Source organism: Furipterus horrens, unplaced genomic scaffold (genome assembly GCF_987537825.1).
Source record: "Furipterus horrens unplaced genomic scaffold, mFurHor1.1.pri manual_scaffold_4, whole genome shotgun sequence".
In the NCBI taxonomy this organism is placed as follows: domain Eukaryota; kingdom Metazoa; phylum Chordata; class Mammalia; order Chiroptera; family Furipteridae; genus Furipterus; species Furipterus horrens.
In genome coordinates this window covers 34,543,803-34,558,995 of record NW_028327174.1, presented here as the reverse complement: position 1 = coordinate 34,558,995, position 15,193 = coordinate 34,543,803, and the positions used below count along the sequence as shown (strand labels likewise).

At 38.3% G+C, this 15,193-nt stretch overlaps 1 protein-coding gene across 1 annotated transcript in view; it reads left to right on the top strand.

Moving 5' to 3' along the window:
• Positions 1–15,193, top strand: part of SOX5 (SRY-box transcription factor 5) — a 941,468-nt gene that overhangs the window by 171,870 nt on the left and 754,405 nt on the right. The window contains exon 3 of the mRNA XM_090275485.1: positions 12,871–12,947. The gene's annotated coding sequence lies outside the window, so the exon portion shown is untranslated. The remainder of the gene's footprint in view (positions 1–12,870; positions 12,948–15,193) is intronic.

The window sequence follows — 15,193 nt, the reverse complement described above, 5'->3', positions numbered from 1 at the left end:
GCTTGGGGTGGGGGTGGGGTTAAGGGGTGGAGGAACTGAACAAAAAGGATAAAGGACTCATGGACGTGGATAACAGTATGGTGATTGTTGGGGGGGCAGTATAAGGGAACTAAATGGTGATGGGAAAAATACAATAAAGATTACAATGGCCATTTAAAGATTTCTGTACTTTTTAAAAGACCATCATTGAAGACACTGCCAATTCTCTCATGTCTTTAAAATAAAGGTCATTTGAAAACAATGGCTTTTAGTGGTAAGAACGAGGAGAAATTTTGAGAACATAAATCTCTTTTACATGGTAACCACTCTCCTGAACTCCATACACACAAACCTAAATGGCGATTTGGCAACTCCACTTGGTGCGTATAAATGAGCTGAGCATGTGCTCCTCACACCTGCCCCTCTGGAAGTCTTCTCCAGCTCTTAAGGGAAAAATCCATTCTTCCTGTTGCTCAGAGTCCAGACCTTTCCTTCTTGACTCCTGCTTTCATTTATACTCCACCAAACTCTGTCAACACTACCTTGGTAATATTTCCAGGATGCAACCACCTGTCCTCATGTCCAGTCTGGTCTAAGCCACTGTCACTTCTGCTTGTGATGTAGGATCCTATCTGGACTCCTGCTTTTGTTCCCCTTCCGTCTGCTTTCGTTTGACAACCAGGGGAAGCCTTGAAAGTAAATTAGTTTGATTATGTCTTTCTCTGCTCTGGACTCTCCATTGGCTTCCTTCCTCAGGGGAATTCTTAGTATGACATGCAAGGAGCAGTCAGCCCCCACCCCACCCTCTCTGACTTCACCTTCTACTGCTCTTCCCCTTGTTCTGCATTAATCATATCGCCCATAGCTCTTTCTCTAACATGGTGGGTGCTGCCCCTCTTACAGTCTCTGTAGTGCCCTCCACCTGCAGTGTTCTTGCTCAGACTCTGCTGACTCATTCCTGCACTTGCTTCAGGTCCTGACTCAAATGATCCTTCTCAGTGAGGACCTTCCCTCTACTCTATCTAACTGCATCTAGCCCTCCAACAAACACTTTCTGTTATCCTTTGCTTTAATTTTTCTGTAGCACTTCCCTAAATTAGTATATATCTTGTAATTTATCTTTTTTTTGGGGTCTCCTTGAGTAGAATATTAGCTGCATGAGGACAAGGGATATTATTTGGTTTGTTCATGGCTCTGTCTCTAGAGCCCAACATAGGCCCTGGCAAATTGAGGCATTCAATAAATATATGTTGAATAAGTGAATAATGCAAAGTTGATTTTGGCTGGTGTTCTGTATTTATGGCCAGATAAGGCATAAATAATGCATGTTGTTTTCTTCTTGAATTCCATGTAGACAAGCTTTGGGGTTAAAGTCAAATTCTTACTAAATTATTTTGTCATTCTCACTCTCCCTCAAGCATTTGTCTGCTATGATAACATCTATCACACCCCTATTAATTAATTACAACTCTTTTAAATTTATTTTTCCAACTTTTAGTTAGTTAGATAAGACTAGCAAGTAATTTGTATAGAGGGGCTATTTTCAAATATAAGAGACAGATGTTTAAAGATAGACTCTTATAATACCCAACTGATACTTTTCAGAAAAAATGTGCTCTCATTCCATCCGCTGGCTATAGGTTGGGGTACAAGACTTGAGTATTTAGAAAAAGATTTCACAGGTAAGTCCATTAACCCACACAACCACTCATTAGGAACCATTGATGTAACATTCCTGTATGTGTGTGTGTGTGTGTGTGTGTGTGTGTGTGTATATGTGTATATATATATATATACACACACGCATATATACACACACACATAATATATACACATATATATATATTTATATATGTGTGTGTATATATACACATATATTTATTTATCCTGTGCTTCCAGACAAGCACACCTTACACCTTACACACTGTCTTATACACTCTCATAGTAACTGAAAGTTCCCTAACTTAAAGAAACATCCCAAATGTTTCTTTATTAATATAGGAAAAAACCTATTTTAAATTTAAAATAAGCATACATGTTTAATTATACTTGTTTCCTTTTTATGAAACAAGATGTTTTGGTTGCTCATTTGTTTTGATTTTTTAGTTTGTCAATGAGTAGAAGTCACCACTTGATCTCTAGCAATGTCTGGCTTTTTGGGTATTTGTTGTGGCCAGATTGACCTTTCATCTTCCTCAGGCCGGGCTGCTCTTGTGGCTTCTGTTGGTGATTGCCACCTCAGGTAAAAATGACACTAGTGCTAAGTCTGAAGACTAATTTTCTCAATCTGTTGCATATTGCCTTAGAGATGTCCCTCCGCCCCCTTAGAAGTTTTACTTGTTTCAAACTTTGGTGGAAATGTCAGGAACTTTTTTTTCTGAGTAGTTGCCTATTAGTGAACATAGAAGTACAGAACTCTTATTGTATTATCCTCATTCATCTTTACATTGGGGTAAACCATGCAGTATAAGCAATTTAATATTATTTTGACCGTAGTCATCAAATTCTTTGATTTCCCTCAGTTTATTCTCTTGTACATTCTATTTTCCACTTAAAAAATATGTCGAGAGCATGGAGAAATTAAAAATCCTTGCTCTTCAGAATAAAAGTACGGTGAGTCTCAGTTTGGTACTAGGGTTTATCTCTGGGTTCTATGAGCTAGATGCATGATAATTTACTAATGCTGGAATCAAAGGGGTTGAAAATCCTTGTTTTCCCACCAGATGGGTTATTTTAAAATATCACAAAACTTCTGGGGTTATTTACATTACAAATGTGCTTCTTTGCACACATCAGGAATTGAGTACCATGTTTGTGTTTTGACAGTAACTCCTTTATGAAATTATATGTTTCACAAGTGGAGTAAAATTCAAGTCATTCTCAAGGGAGCAGGCTTATGAATCTGGATGAGGTCACACCTCTTTAAAGATGCAGTTTGATAATCCGACATCAAAACAAAGGAATTCTGTTAATCCTCTCACAAAAGTGCAAATTGCTAATCAGATCTCTGGGCTGGGCTGGCAGCTCCGCAAACAATGAGCTTGGCAGAAGAGCAACTTTGGGAGAGAAACTCGGGATACCAACTTTGCCCCTGTGTTAGCCCAGTTGGGCCTGTTGTTTCGAAACAATTGCATGTGTCAAAGGAGGTGGTTCTTGCCATTATTGTGTTCTTGTGCTTTTCTCCTTCTATGTTAATGATGATGCAAATCAATCTTCCTGTCTTTCATTTCACTTTGCTGGCTGGTGTATAGGCTACTATGCCCCTATATTCTTTTCACTTGGATGCGTGTGTCTTTTGAATTTTCATTACACATTCCCCTACAAGCCCAGAGGGTTTCCCTTCCTTCCCATAAATAGCATGGTGGTATTTGAAAAAGAAGGAATAAATCCTAACTTAACTGAGAAAAAGCACCTTTTTGCTGAAAGGTGTAATAGTTCTGATTCTTTTTTTGTAAGTGATAGAATGCTATTTGAGGCGGTGTGAGGGAAAAAACACCTGGAATTTGTTGGGTAAAGGAGTACCGGGAAGCCAAAAAACCAAACTGGGGGCAGGCAGGAATGTAGATGGCCCTCGGGAACAGCAGGAACCAGGGAGCCATCCTCTATAAGGCTTCATGCCTCTCCCTTGTCTCCATGTCACTTTGAATGTCGACTTATGTCTTTCTTGCTATGATAGAGATATATCTCCACGTGGGAGGAAGTGATGCCATTGATGGCAGCACTGGAATGTCACAGTCAGCTGCTTTTTCCATTCTGCTTAAATGAAACATCTCAGGAAGGACTTGATTAGCTCCTCTTAGATCGGCTGCTTGTCCTGAACTAATTGATCCTGTGTAAGTGTATACAACCTCATTTTTGTCAGAGGGTAGAAGGTGCATGCTGTTTGTCTTACTCTGTCTTCTTCGGACTCAATGGAACATGTAACCAGTCTGGAAAATTCTAAAACCTCACAACTGTGTTAGCATGTAGAATTATTTTGCACATCTCAACACATCTTCTAACTTTCACTCTGTTTGGCCCTGTTGGCATTTCCAACCTTCACCTGAACATGTCTTAAGAGTTACTTTGAAAGTGAAAAATACAACTGCCTCATTCAAACAAGGGTTTCTGAATACTCCAAGCTTGTGGCATTTCACCTGTTAAGAAAGTATTTGTGAACTGCTTGAGTGCAGTGTGTGTGTGTTGAGAATGAGTGAAAATTACAGTTTTGTGGTGGAGCCATCTTCCAATAGGCAAGGGCAGTGTACTTTTGCTACAGCACAGAATAGGCTGTGGTTGGCATATTGGTTTCAGTTAGAGCAGCGGTTCTCAACCTGTGGGTTGCAACCCCTTTGGGGGTCGAACAACCCTTTCACAGAGGTTGCCTAAGACCATCGGAAAACACATATATAATTACATATTGGTTTTCTGATTAATCACTATGCTTTAATTATGTTCAATTTGTAACAATGAAAGTACATCCTGCATATCAGATATTTACATTACGATTCATCACAGTAGCAAAATTACAGTTATGAAGTAGCAACAAGAATAATTTTATGGTTGGGGGTCACCACAGCATGAGGAACTGTATTAAAGGGTCGCAGCGTTAGGAAGGTTGAGAACCACTGAGGTAGAGGAATAATATGGAACACAACAAATCTACATCTGAAAGAGGCGAAACCTGTCAAATGGGGAGGTCTGGGGTTGCCCCGGTGGGGCCATGCTACCCGCAGCCAAAGCTTTCTGAATAAGGGCACTGTCTTTTTAAAAGCAATAGGGGGTGAGGATTGAGGGAGTGCTCACAGCAGTAAGTATAACACAGCTGTGCTCTGTTTATGCTTCGGCTACAATAAAAAAGCTATAAAATGTGAGATGTCATAGCTCCACTTTGCTTTATTTATACTATTTCCTCTGAGCTCTGTCACACTGCACATTCATCTGCTAAGTTGCAGCAAGAATGGAGATTAAAATATCACAGCTCAAAATAGGAGTCAAGCGGAAGGAGATTCATCATAGCCCTATTAAAAATATGTAAATACGGGAATGAAGTCATTTTAAAGCCATACAGCACTTCTCCTTTATGAGTTAAGATCCCTTGAGCAAGTGGTGGGCTTTGCAAGGGACAGAGCTGGAGGACTGGGTCTCCGTTTTCCACCCTTCGAAAGCCTTTTAAGGTTAAAGTGTCTTTGAATTGCAAATTATACATGTTTTGCTATAATTACGCCTAAATTAATAGTGGCAGGAAATCTGATGCAAAACAAAAACAAAAGACTTGGTAATTAAAGGTTACACATTGTTCACTTGGTTAGAATTATTAAAATTAATATATGAAATCTCCCTTTGGACCTCAGCTCTTAATGAAGTTCGAGAACCCTCCAGAAGTAGCTGTTTGTAGGAAAGGTCCAAGAAGGAAACTGAGGCTTGGACACATGCTCTGGCTTTCCCAAACTTGGTTACTAATGATAAAGCCAAGGCTGGAAGCTAGGACTCCTCCCTAAGTCTTTGCCAGTACACGACTTTCTTTAGCATTTCCGACGTCCCTGGTGCTGAGAAAACTTTACTGTGCTCTCTGTATGGTGTGTTTAGAAGAGTGAGGAATATAATTTTAGATGGAAAGTCTGGACTATCTCTTGGTATTAACAAGCCTTTTATGCTCTTCTGTGTGCTGCTGAGCGGCTCTTTATGTTTTGGCCTCCTTAGTTTCTAAATGTGTTACTGTAGTAATGGTAAAGGCTAACACTTATTAAGTAAGTACTTTACCAGGAACAGCTCTACATGTTTTATATGTATTCATTATTTTAATTCTCACAACAAATGTGTGCAGTAAGCATCATTACTTAAACGTTACAGATGTGGAAACTGGGACACAAGATCACGCAGCTAGCGAGTGAGAATAGGGATTCAAGCTGAGCGAGTACAGCTAATAACCTGCACTCAACCACTGTTGCCTTTACCCAAGAGCAGAGAAGCACTGGAAAGAGCACTGGGCTGCAGAGGAAGACCTGCCTTCCAGGCGCTGTCCTGCCTTACCCTACTGAACTGATTTTCCTCGCCTGCAGAATGAAATGAAGACATGATTATGTCCCGTCCCATGCCAGTGACATCTATATACTGCTACTGCATGGAAAAAACTTTGGAACATTAACTTCTTACTGTATTCTCATTTAACTTTTGTTTCAGAAATGGTTATGTTAAATATTTCTGATATTCAGTGATTCTAGAACTTCCTTTTTCTGCACTTTTCACTGTGTTTTAGTTGAATTATTTTGGTTGCAATTGAAAGGAATATCATAGCTAAAGACTTTTCTAGCGCTGTGACCATGAGCACATTTCTTAATCTCTCATACCAGTTTTCTCATCTGTAAAGTGGGTATAATAGAATCCTTATCCCATAAAGTTGTGAGAATTAAGCCAGATGCTACATGTAAAGCACTTAGCACAGTGCCTACTCATAGTTACTACTACAAAATATCAAAGTGTTTGATTATGATTACTATTGATCACTTCAGCCTCATCTAACATCTTTCTCTTACTCCTCCTGCTGCCAATTCTCCTAGCATTAGCATATCAGGTACTTTTTTACTGTGCCTGCATTCATGAATTAGAAAGGCTAACGTGCTCTCTGAGTTACCGTCTAATTGAGGTAGACATACTAGGTCAGGGCAGAACTTCAGAAATTGTGTGGGCTATCCCTTTAACACGGTGAGTGTAATATGCTGAAAGAACAGGGGACCCTTCCAAGAACACCCAGCTAACTGGAACAGTGCAGAGGTAAAGCCACAGATTGTAACTACAGTTTCCAACATTACACTGCTACTTATGGTGTTATTAAGTCAAACATGTGAAAGTTGTTGAAATTTCTAAAAGGAACCACAAAGCAAATCATAAGGGTTTGAAGTAGGCAAATTGCTATAGTGTCTCAGATTTATAGCAATGTAAGGTTTTAGATTATGTCTTTTTGGAAGACTCCATAAGAGGACTTCACTAGGAAATGTGCTTCGTGCTGGCCAGGGAGTACAAGTGTCCATCTGTCTACTGACTCTTAAGAAATCGATGTTCTTGGTTCCTTTGGTTTGTAGAGTGAGGTATCATAATTTTCAATAGAATGGGAGAAAATGAATCTGATATGCTTAGAGAAGGAATAAAGGTATAAAGAAATATTTTTGATAGAAATTTAAGTAATTTAAGTAGGCAAATAATCTGATACAACATTGTAATAATTTTTGAGACACATCTAATTGGGTCAGAATTTATCCACTTGTACTCTAACATACAAAGAAAATGGAGCTGTTTCCTTAATGTATCCCTGCTCCTGAGCCCCTACTCTACTGGGCACACTGAAAGGTAGTAAAAAGTTACGTGGTGAGAGACGTTTCCTTATACTTTGTTCCCTCCTAGGTGGCCACACACCTCACATTCATGCTGGCCATGCCTGTGCCCACACTAAAAAGTCAAAGTTTGAGGTGTTTTTGTATCACCGTAGCTGGCGGGGGAGTATGAAACATCACATCTGTGTGAGGCCCTGGGGTTGACCTCCATCCTGGCCTATGCCCTCTGATAGTGGCTCTTGTCCTTGGGGCCTCTGTCCTTGCTGATGTTGTTGGCCCCACCTGGATTTTGAGACAGAGCAGCTGTTGCTGATCTACCACTGCCTTGAACTTGAAGTCCTGTTTTATTTTCCCAATTCGGGGTTTCCCAGTCTTCCTCCGTGTCCTGCTTATGTGCATGTGTGTGTACATGTGTGTGTTGGGGATAGAGAGGACGGAACAGAGCACAGAAGTTTTCAGATTCCTTGCACATGCACACAACCTGTGAGAGTTAACTAATTTTAAGTCAGTCTATCTGTGTATCTTACTTCACCTTTCTTTTTTGTTTTTCCTTCTCACTAGGTTAGAAGGATCAATATTATAACAGGAATTCCCTGAGAGGCCAGAACCCTCTCCCATTCCCTCCCCAACAAGTAAATGTCCATGAAACAGGACTCTCAGCCCAAAGATTCCTTTTATCCACCTGATATAATCCTGCCCCACCTCCTTATAGGTTACATACCCAGATATAGCAGAAGCCTAGCCCTGACCCTGAGCTCTGGCTCTCTCCTTGTCCTGAACATCTCTCTTCTTTCTCCATAGGTACATGGGAGGCCTCATACTGGCTCTGTTTACAGTCCACATTTTGCTTCTGCTTTTGCTTTTTCATGGTGAATGTGAATGTTTTGGACAGCTTTAAGTTGCTTTTTACTTTCAAACTCTGTTATTCAGGATTATTGTCTTACTAAGTAAACTGATGAATGGCCCCTTTGTTCTGGGTAATAGCTGACCTCCAGATTGCATACTGGAGTGTCTACTCTGGTCTGGACATCCAGGACTCATAGTTGAAACAGATTATGTGAAGGTAAGGAGGAACTATCTTCACAGCATACCAAAGACGTGTGGGTAGCATAGGTATTTATCTCATGGGCTCTCATTCCTTTCCTCCTGGCCCAGTTCCTACTCTTAACTTAGAATACTCCTCCTTCATTCTGGATATACCCTGTATATCCCACCCTACAGGGGGTTAGGTCCAGGTTCAGCTTCTCCCAAAAGAACCTACTTCTTCATAATCTCTTATAGCTAAGAATTTGGGGGGTGCATACACTTTCTGAATTTTCTCCCCATTATATTCTTTTAATGGAGGTTGCAGACACAAAATCTCATGTGATACAATGTGATACATTTTATTGTATGATTAGTATTTTATGTAAGCACAGAGAAAGGGTATCTCATGTTGCTTGGGAAGGTCAGAGAGGATTCCCAGAGGGGTGAAGCCCTAGTTGGGGATTAAAGATAATCAGTCTTCTAGTTGAACAAGTTGGAAAGTATATTTTTCAAAGAGAAAATGTCAGTGAAGAGTACAACCTTGCCTATCATAATTACCATTGTATTCTTATCACCGAGCACGGAACTTAGCATATTGTACACACTTAAATATTTTTTGCATAAGTGAATGAATGATTTTATCTTGAAGGTCTTAAACATTGATCATTCTGAGTAGAAGTCAACATGTTAAGATTTGTGTTTCAGAAAAACAATATGGCAGCATTGAATAGATGAATAAAAAGGGAATGAGACAGGGAGCAGTTGTAGTAATGTGTTCTAGGAAGACACCTGGGAGAGATTCCTTTTAAGTGACCCCCAATCTTAGTCCAGACGGAGATTCTCTGTACTCTGCATTGAATATATGGTAGTTTCCCACATATGCCTCAAGAAAGCACAATTCCTGTCTAAGTCCACCCCTTAAAAAGGCCCATGGAAACTTGGAGATGATTTACAACATATTTAAAAGTTACCATCTCAACACCTTCCATAGAGGAAATAAAGAGTTGAGTTTTCCAAGCAATCTGTTGCATTCGTGTCTTAGCATGTATGGGTTGCTGTAACAAAATACCTAGAGGCTAGGAAGCCTGCATTCAAGGCACCAGCAGAATCAGTGACTGGTGAGAACCTGCTTCCTAATTGGCTGTTGTTAGGCTGTAACGTCATGTGGTGGAAGGAGCTAGGGCAATCTGTGGGGTCTCTTCTATGAGAGCACTAATCCCATTCATGAGGCTCCACCCCCATGAAATAAGCACCTCCCACAAGTCCTACCTCCTAATACCATCACATTGGGTTTCAACAAATGAATTTTGGGAAGACACAAATATTCAGTGTCAGGGCATAGATCATGGTACCTTTTCTTTTTGTATTGTTCATTCAGAGTGGGTCCATGCATTTTCAGCACTGGCACTGGTAATCTGGAGTCTATGGTTAATGAAACCTAGCACATAAGTGGTACTTGTTTTTAGAGTGAAAAGCTGGAGAGAGACTAATAAAATACATGTAGAATCCTTAGTTCCTATGTGTATAAGTTTTATATTTGTGTGTATCAAATTATCAAAAACTTAGTGGCTTAAAACAGTGCCCGATTATTAGCTCCAAGTTCATGCATGTCCAGCATGGCTTGGCTGGGTTCTTTGCTCAGAGAATCACAAAGGCCGGAATCAAGGGTGGCCAAGCTGAGTTCTTATCTAGGCTCTTGGGAAAAATCCACTTTCAAAGTTTTTCTTATTGGTGACATTCAGCTCTTTGTGGTTGTAAGACTGAGGTCTTTTTTCCTTGCTGTTTGTCAGCTAGGTGTTGCCTATAGTTCCTTGAGGCTCTGTATATTCCTTACCATGTGGCTCCCTCTGTCCTGAAGCCAGCAGTGATGTGTCAAATATTTCGAATGCCTGAAAGCTCCATCTTCCTCTATCTTTCATCTCTAAACCAAGATTTAAAGGTATATGTGATTACATTAGGCCCACCCACACAATAGCCCTGTTTTAAAATCAACTATGCTATATAATATACCCTATCATGGGAGTAATATCCATCATATTCACAATTCTGGGCATTGTGCTGAACATGTTTATCAAGAGGGGGGATTTTGAGAGCCATCTTAGAATTCTACCTACCAAACCATTATTTGTAAAACTGTTTTTTTTTTTTTTAAGTTATAAGCAGTGTCTTGCATACTGCACTCTAAGCAGTTAGGAGACGCTCAGGTATCCCACTTTCTGAAAGTTGCAGTTATGTCACTTTACTTTTATGAAAGACCTACATTAGTACAATAACAGTTTATAAGAGTAAAAATTCTCTTTGGATTTCTTTCAGTTAGGAAAGCAGGTACTTTACACCATTTCAGTTTATGAAAGATTTCATAGGCACACTCTGTTTGGATTGTAGGGGAAAAAAACATGCATATGATTTAATCAATATTTTGCTTGAAAATCAGTATATCTGATAATGAAATTAATTTTCTCACATTTGACCTTGACAGACCTCGACTACTTACCTTTAAAAAGTTTACTTGTATGTGACTTTTTTGTTATAAATTCTACTACCACTCACATTGCCAAGACAAACCGTTTCTATATCTGTTATGGGGAGAAGTTTTTAATTGTGCAAGGAAAAATAAAACGACGACATACTATCTGTATATAAACACCATCACTTCAAAGTAATTTTTAACACGAAAGCTTTGTTAAGTTCACCTGGCTAGTAAAGTAAGATATCTTTGATAGCTTTTGAGCTCTCTAGATTTTAAGAAGGAGGATATGAGGGTTTCACCAATTGTTAACTTATTGGGTTGGCCAAAAAGTTTGTTTTGTTTTTTCTGTACAATGGCTCTAGTAGCACTTAGTTGTCTTTAACTTAATTCAAAACAATTTTGTTAGACTGTATTGTGACAGCTGTCGTATCAATGCGCATTTTAAAAAACATCAAAATTGGTGAATTTTTGTGCAGCTATTTTAATATAAAGATGGAACAAATACACAACATTTTTGACATATCATGCTTTATTATTTCAAGAAAGGTAAAAATGCGACTGAAATGCAAAAAAAAGAGAAAGATTTGTGCAGTGTATGGAGAAGGTGCTGTGGCTGATCGAATGTGTCAGAAGTGGTTTGAGACATTTCTTGGTACTATTGATATTTTGGCCAAATAATTCTTTGCTATGGGGCTGTCTTATACATTGGAAGATAGTTAGCAGCCCCCCTGGCCTCCACCCACTAGAAGATAATAGGAAGAGATAGCCGACATACTCAAAATATCTAAATCAATAAAGATATTAGTAAAAATGAAAAATGTGTCTTTTATTTTATGGAAAAATCTAAACGGACTTTTTTGCCAACCCAATACTTAACTACAAAGTTTAAGGGAGCCAGTCTTCCACACAAGACCACCCTCAATTCTAACACTAATTGCTAGTCTGAGGGGTTTCCAAAACCACTCTTAGGTTTGACAGTTTGCTTGAAGTAGTCACAGAACTCAATGAAAACTGTTACACTCATAGTCAAAGTTTATTACAGGGAAAGAATACAGATTAAAACCAGCCAAGGGAAGAAGTGTATGAGGCTGAGACTGAAGCTCGAGGAATCAACAACAGAGCTTTCATTGTTCTCTCCCTGTGGAGTCAGGGCATGTTACTTTACCAACATTGATATGTGACGATATGCATGAAGCATTGCCAACCAGGGGAGCTCAGCTAAGCCTCTGGTGTCCAGAATTTTTAATGGGACTTGATCACACAGTGTGCACATGGCTAACCTTTAGTCCCCATCCCCTCCTGGATGTCAGTGTTGGACTGATACCCTTAGTCTTAGTCCCCAGTTCCTTCTGGAAGCAAAACTGATGTGCATAGCCCAAAGCCCCAAACCCCCATCATCAGTCATAATTGTAAGACTATCCCCAGGCCAAGGCTTTCAGGCAAACAAAGATACTCCTATTTGGATTGACATTTGGGGGGCCTGGAGACTACCTCTCAGTGGCTGAAAGCAAAAGCAAGACCTCTTCTTGGTTAAGGTTAACTTTTTACTGCACAAACAAAGAGGGAGGGAAAGACAAATGAATGCAGATTGTAGTTATTTATTGAGGGTATACTGTGTGTCAGGCAGTGTGCTAAGCCCTGTTTCCTATAATCCTTTGAACATTATTAGAAACATACTACAGGTGTCTTTATATTAAAGATAAGATGAGATTTAGAGCGATTAAGTGACCTTTAAGTAGTAAGTGGTGGAAGGAGAATTTGGACCTGTGTCAGACTAATTCCAAAATTCATAATCTCAGACACTTCACTGTATTCTTTCCACCAAAACTGAGACAATAAGAATATGTAATGTAATAAGCACTTAGAAGCAATTAATTATTCTTGAGCATTGAGTTTTCAGACTGAAGTTGTCATTCAGATGTATAAGAATGTACACTGCTACTTTAATAATGTAGGATACAGAGGAAGAGTGTTGATATGTAGAATAATTATTTCACTGAATCCAGACCTTCCAAATGGGTTCCAATTAACCCTATGTCATTTAATTAATTAAAACACGTTTGTGGGGTGTGCATTCTATCCCAGGTGCTGTGCTGGCCCCTGGTGACCCAAAGATGATGATAAATATGTTCCTGCCCACAAGGAGCTAGCGATCTACTGAGGTATGTAAACTGTGCATGTTATTACTTTTAATATTAATTTATTTTAAGCCAAGCAGAGAAAGTTAAATATGTAAGAAATATTGGGCTGGCCAAAAAGTTCATTTGGTTTTTTCCATAAGATGGCTCTAGTGAAGTTTTGTTTTCTTTAACTTTTTTCAAAACAATTTTGTTAGATAGTATTGTGACAGCTGTTATATCAGTGTGCATTTAACAAAAACTTGTCAAATTGGTGAATTTTTGTGTAGCCATTTTAATATTGAAGATGGAAGAAAACACACAACATTTTCAGCGTATTATTCTTTATTATTTCGAGAAAGGTAAAAACACAACTGAAACACAAAAATGATTTGTGCAGTGTATGGAGAAGGTGCTGGGGCTGAGCACATGTGTCAAAAGTGGTTTGTGAAGTTTCATGTTGCAGATTTCTCGCTGGACGACGCTTCATGGTTAGGTAGACCAGCTGTAATTGATAGTGATCAAATAGAGACATTAATTGAGAACAATCAATGTTATACCACGGGGTAGACAGTCAACACACTCAAAATATCCAAATCAATAAAGTTATTTGTGTAAATGAAAAATGTATCTTTTATTTTACAGAAGAAACTAAACAGACATTTGGCCAACCCAATTATTTTCTCTACAAATTTTGCGAGCCTTGGGACAATTTTTTTCTTCCATTGGATGAGCTAATGCTAAAGAGTTGATAATTTGGAGATTGTTGTTTATATAACTGAATCAAATAATTAAACCCACTTTCATTCTTCTGATGATTCTTAATAATAAGGTAGATTTAAAAATTAAGACTACTCTAAGAAAAAACAAAAGAGAACAAAAAGCTCTGAGATTTGTGTGTATTTCCCATTTAAAGTGGTAAATGACCTAAAGTGAAGGGGGAATAGAACACATTACCCATGGCAACAGTGCACATTTCTTATTCATACTTAGAACAGTGACTGTTCTGATTTTTACTGGTTACTTTAGTGATAATTGTTATCTTTCATCTTCTACTTCATTGATTTCTCCAATTGAGCAAAGTCTATATTGGGATAAAGAGAACTCCTTGTTTAGTTTGATTGTTGGCAAATATATATTTTATTTGAGTAATTTTATTTAAATTACAGTTTATAATAGTCTATACTTAGAATACACCATGCAATATTCTGGGAGTAGTTCTGAAGGTTTAAATTCAGTAAATGCAGTAAATGTAAATAAGAAAAATTATATGCTAAGATACTTTAAATATTTTATAGATTAATATAGAGGAATAAAGTTGGAAAATAAAGCAATAAATTTAAGTGAACTTGATGCCCAGTAGTTCATACTGCTGCCACACAACCCTGACAACAATATATTTGAACATACTTAATAACTATATTAATATGCTACCTAGATTAACTAGTATAACTGCTGAGAGTGCAGTTCTGATTATTTTAAAAATGTGAGAAAACCAGGAAAGAACATGTCCTTTTTCTTGGCAATATGACTTTAATTTTTAAAAGCATTTAATTTTATAAACCATATCCATCATCTTTGCATAGATAAATGTTGTGGCAATTTTTGAATGAACCGTTTGGTTCCCTGAAGAAATTATGGATACACTATAAATTTACAAGTGAAAGGCCATTCATCAGAGTTATAAATATAAGTGGCTCCTGTGCTTATGCACACGTAAACTTAAAGTGGTTTAATATCTATTGGCTCTTATACACAGTTAGTACAGCAAAAGACTATAGATATTGTCATACTTACATAGTGTGATAACACTGGCAAAGTGGTGAGAAAAACCTGCAATATTTTTTGAATAGCTTGGCATTTCCTTGAATTACTGCTGGCAATAGAATATAAATCAACCTTTATGATGGATATTCCAAAGATGTTTATTAATCTATTCATTTAATCTAAATACTCACTCTTGTCATTTATAGAGCTGGTTCAAAGGAAATAGCAAATGCTTCTAAACCTCAGCAGTTACTTTTAGGGGCTTCCTAATTAGGTCAGCTGTGTCTAGTTGGAATCAAGATAAAAATGCATAAAAATCCTTTCCTCCTAATACATGGTAAAGATATTTGCTCAAGCATAATTTATTTTCTGAGCTAATCAAATCTCAATTTGTTTGACCATTCGCGTAACTTACCATATGACTTTCTATTTGAATCTTCAGTTTTTAACACTGGATCCCCTCCCTCTCTTCCTACTTCCCTCCTTTCCTCCCTCCTTCCCTTGCCCCCTCAACTGGAAAATAA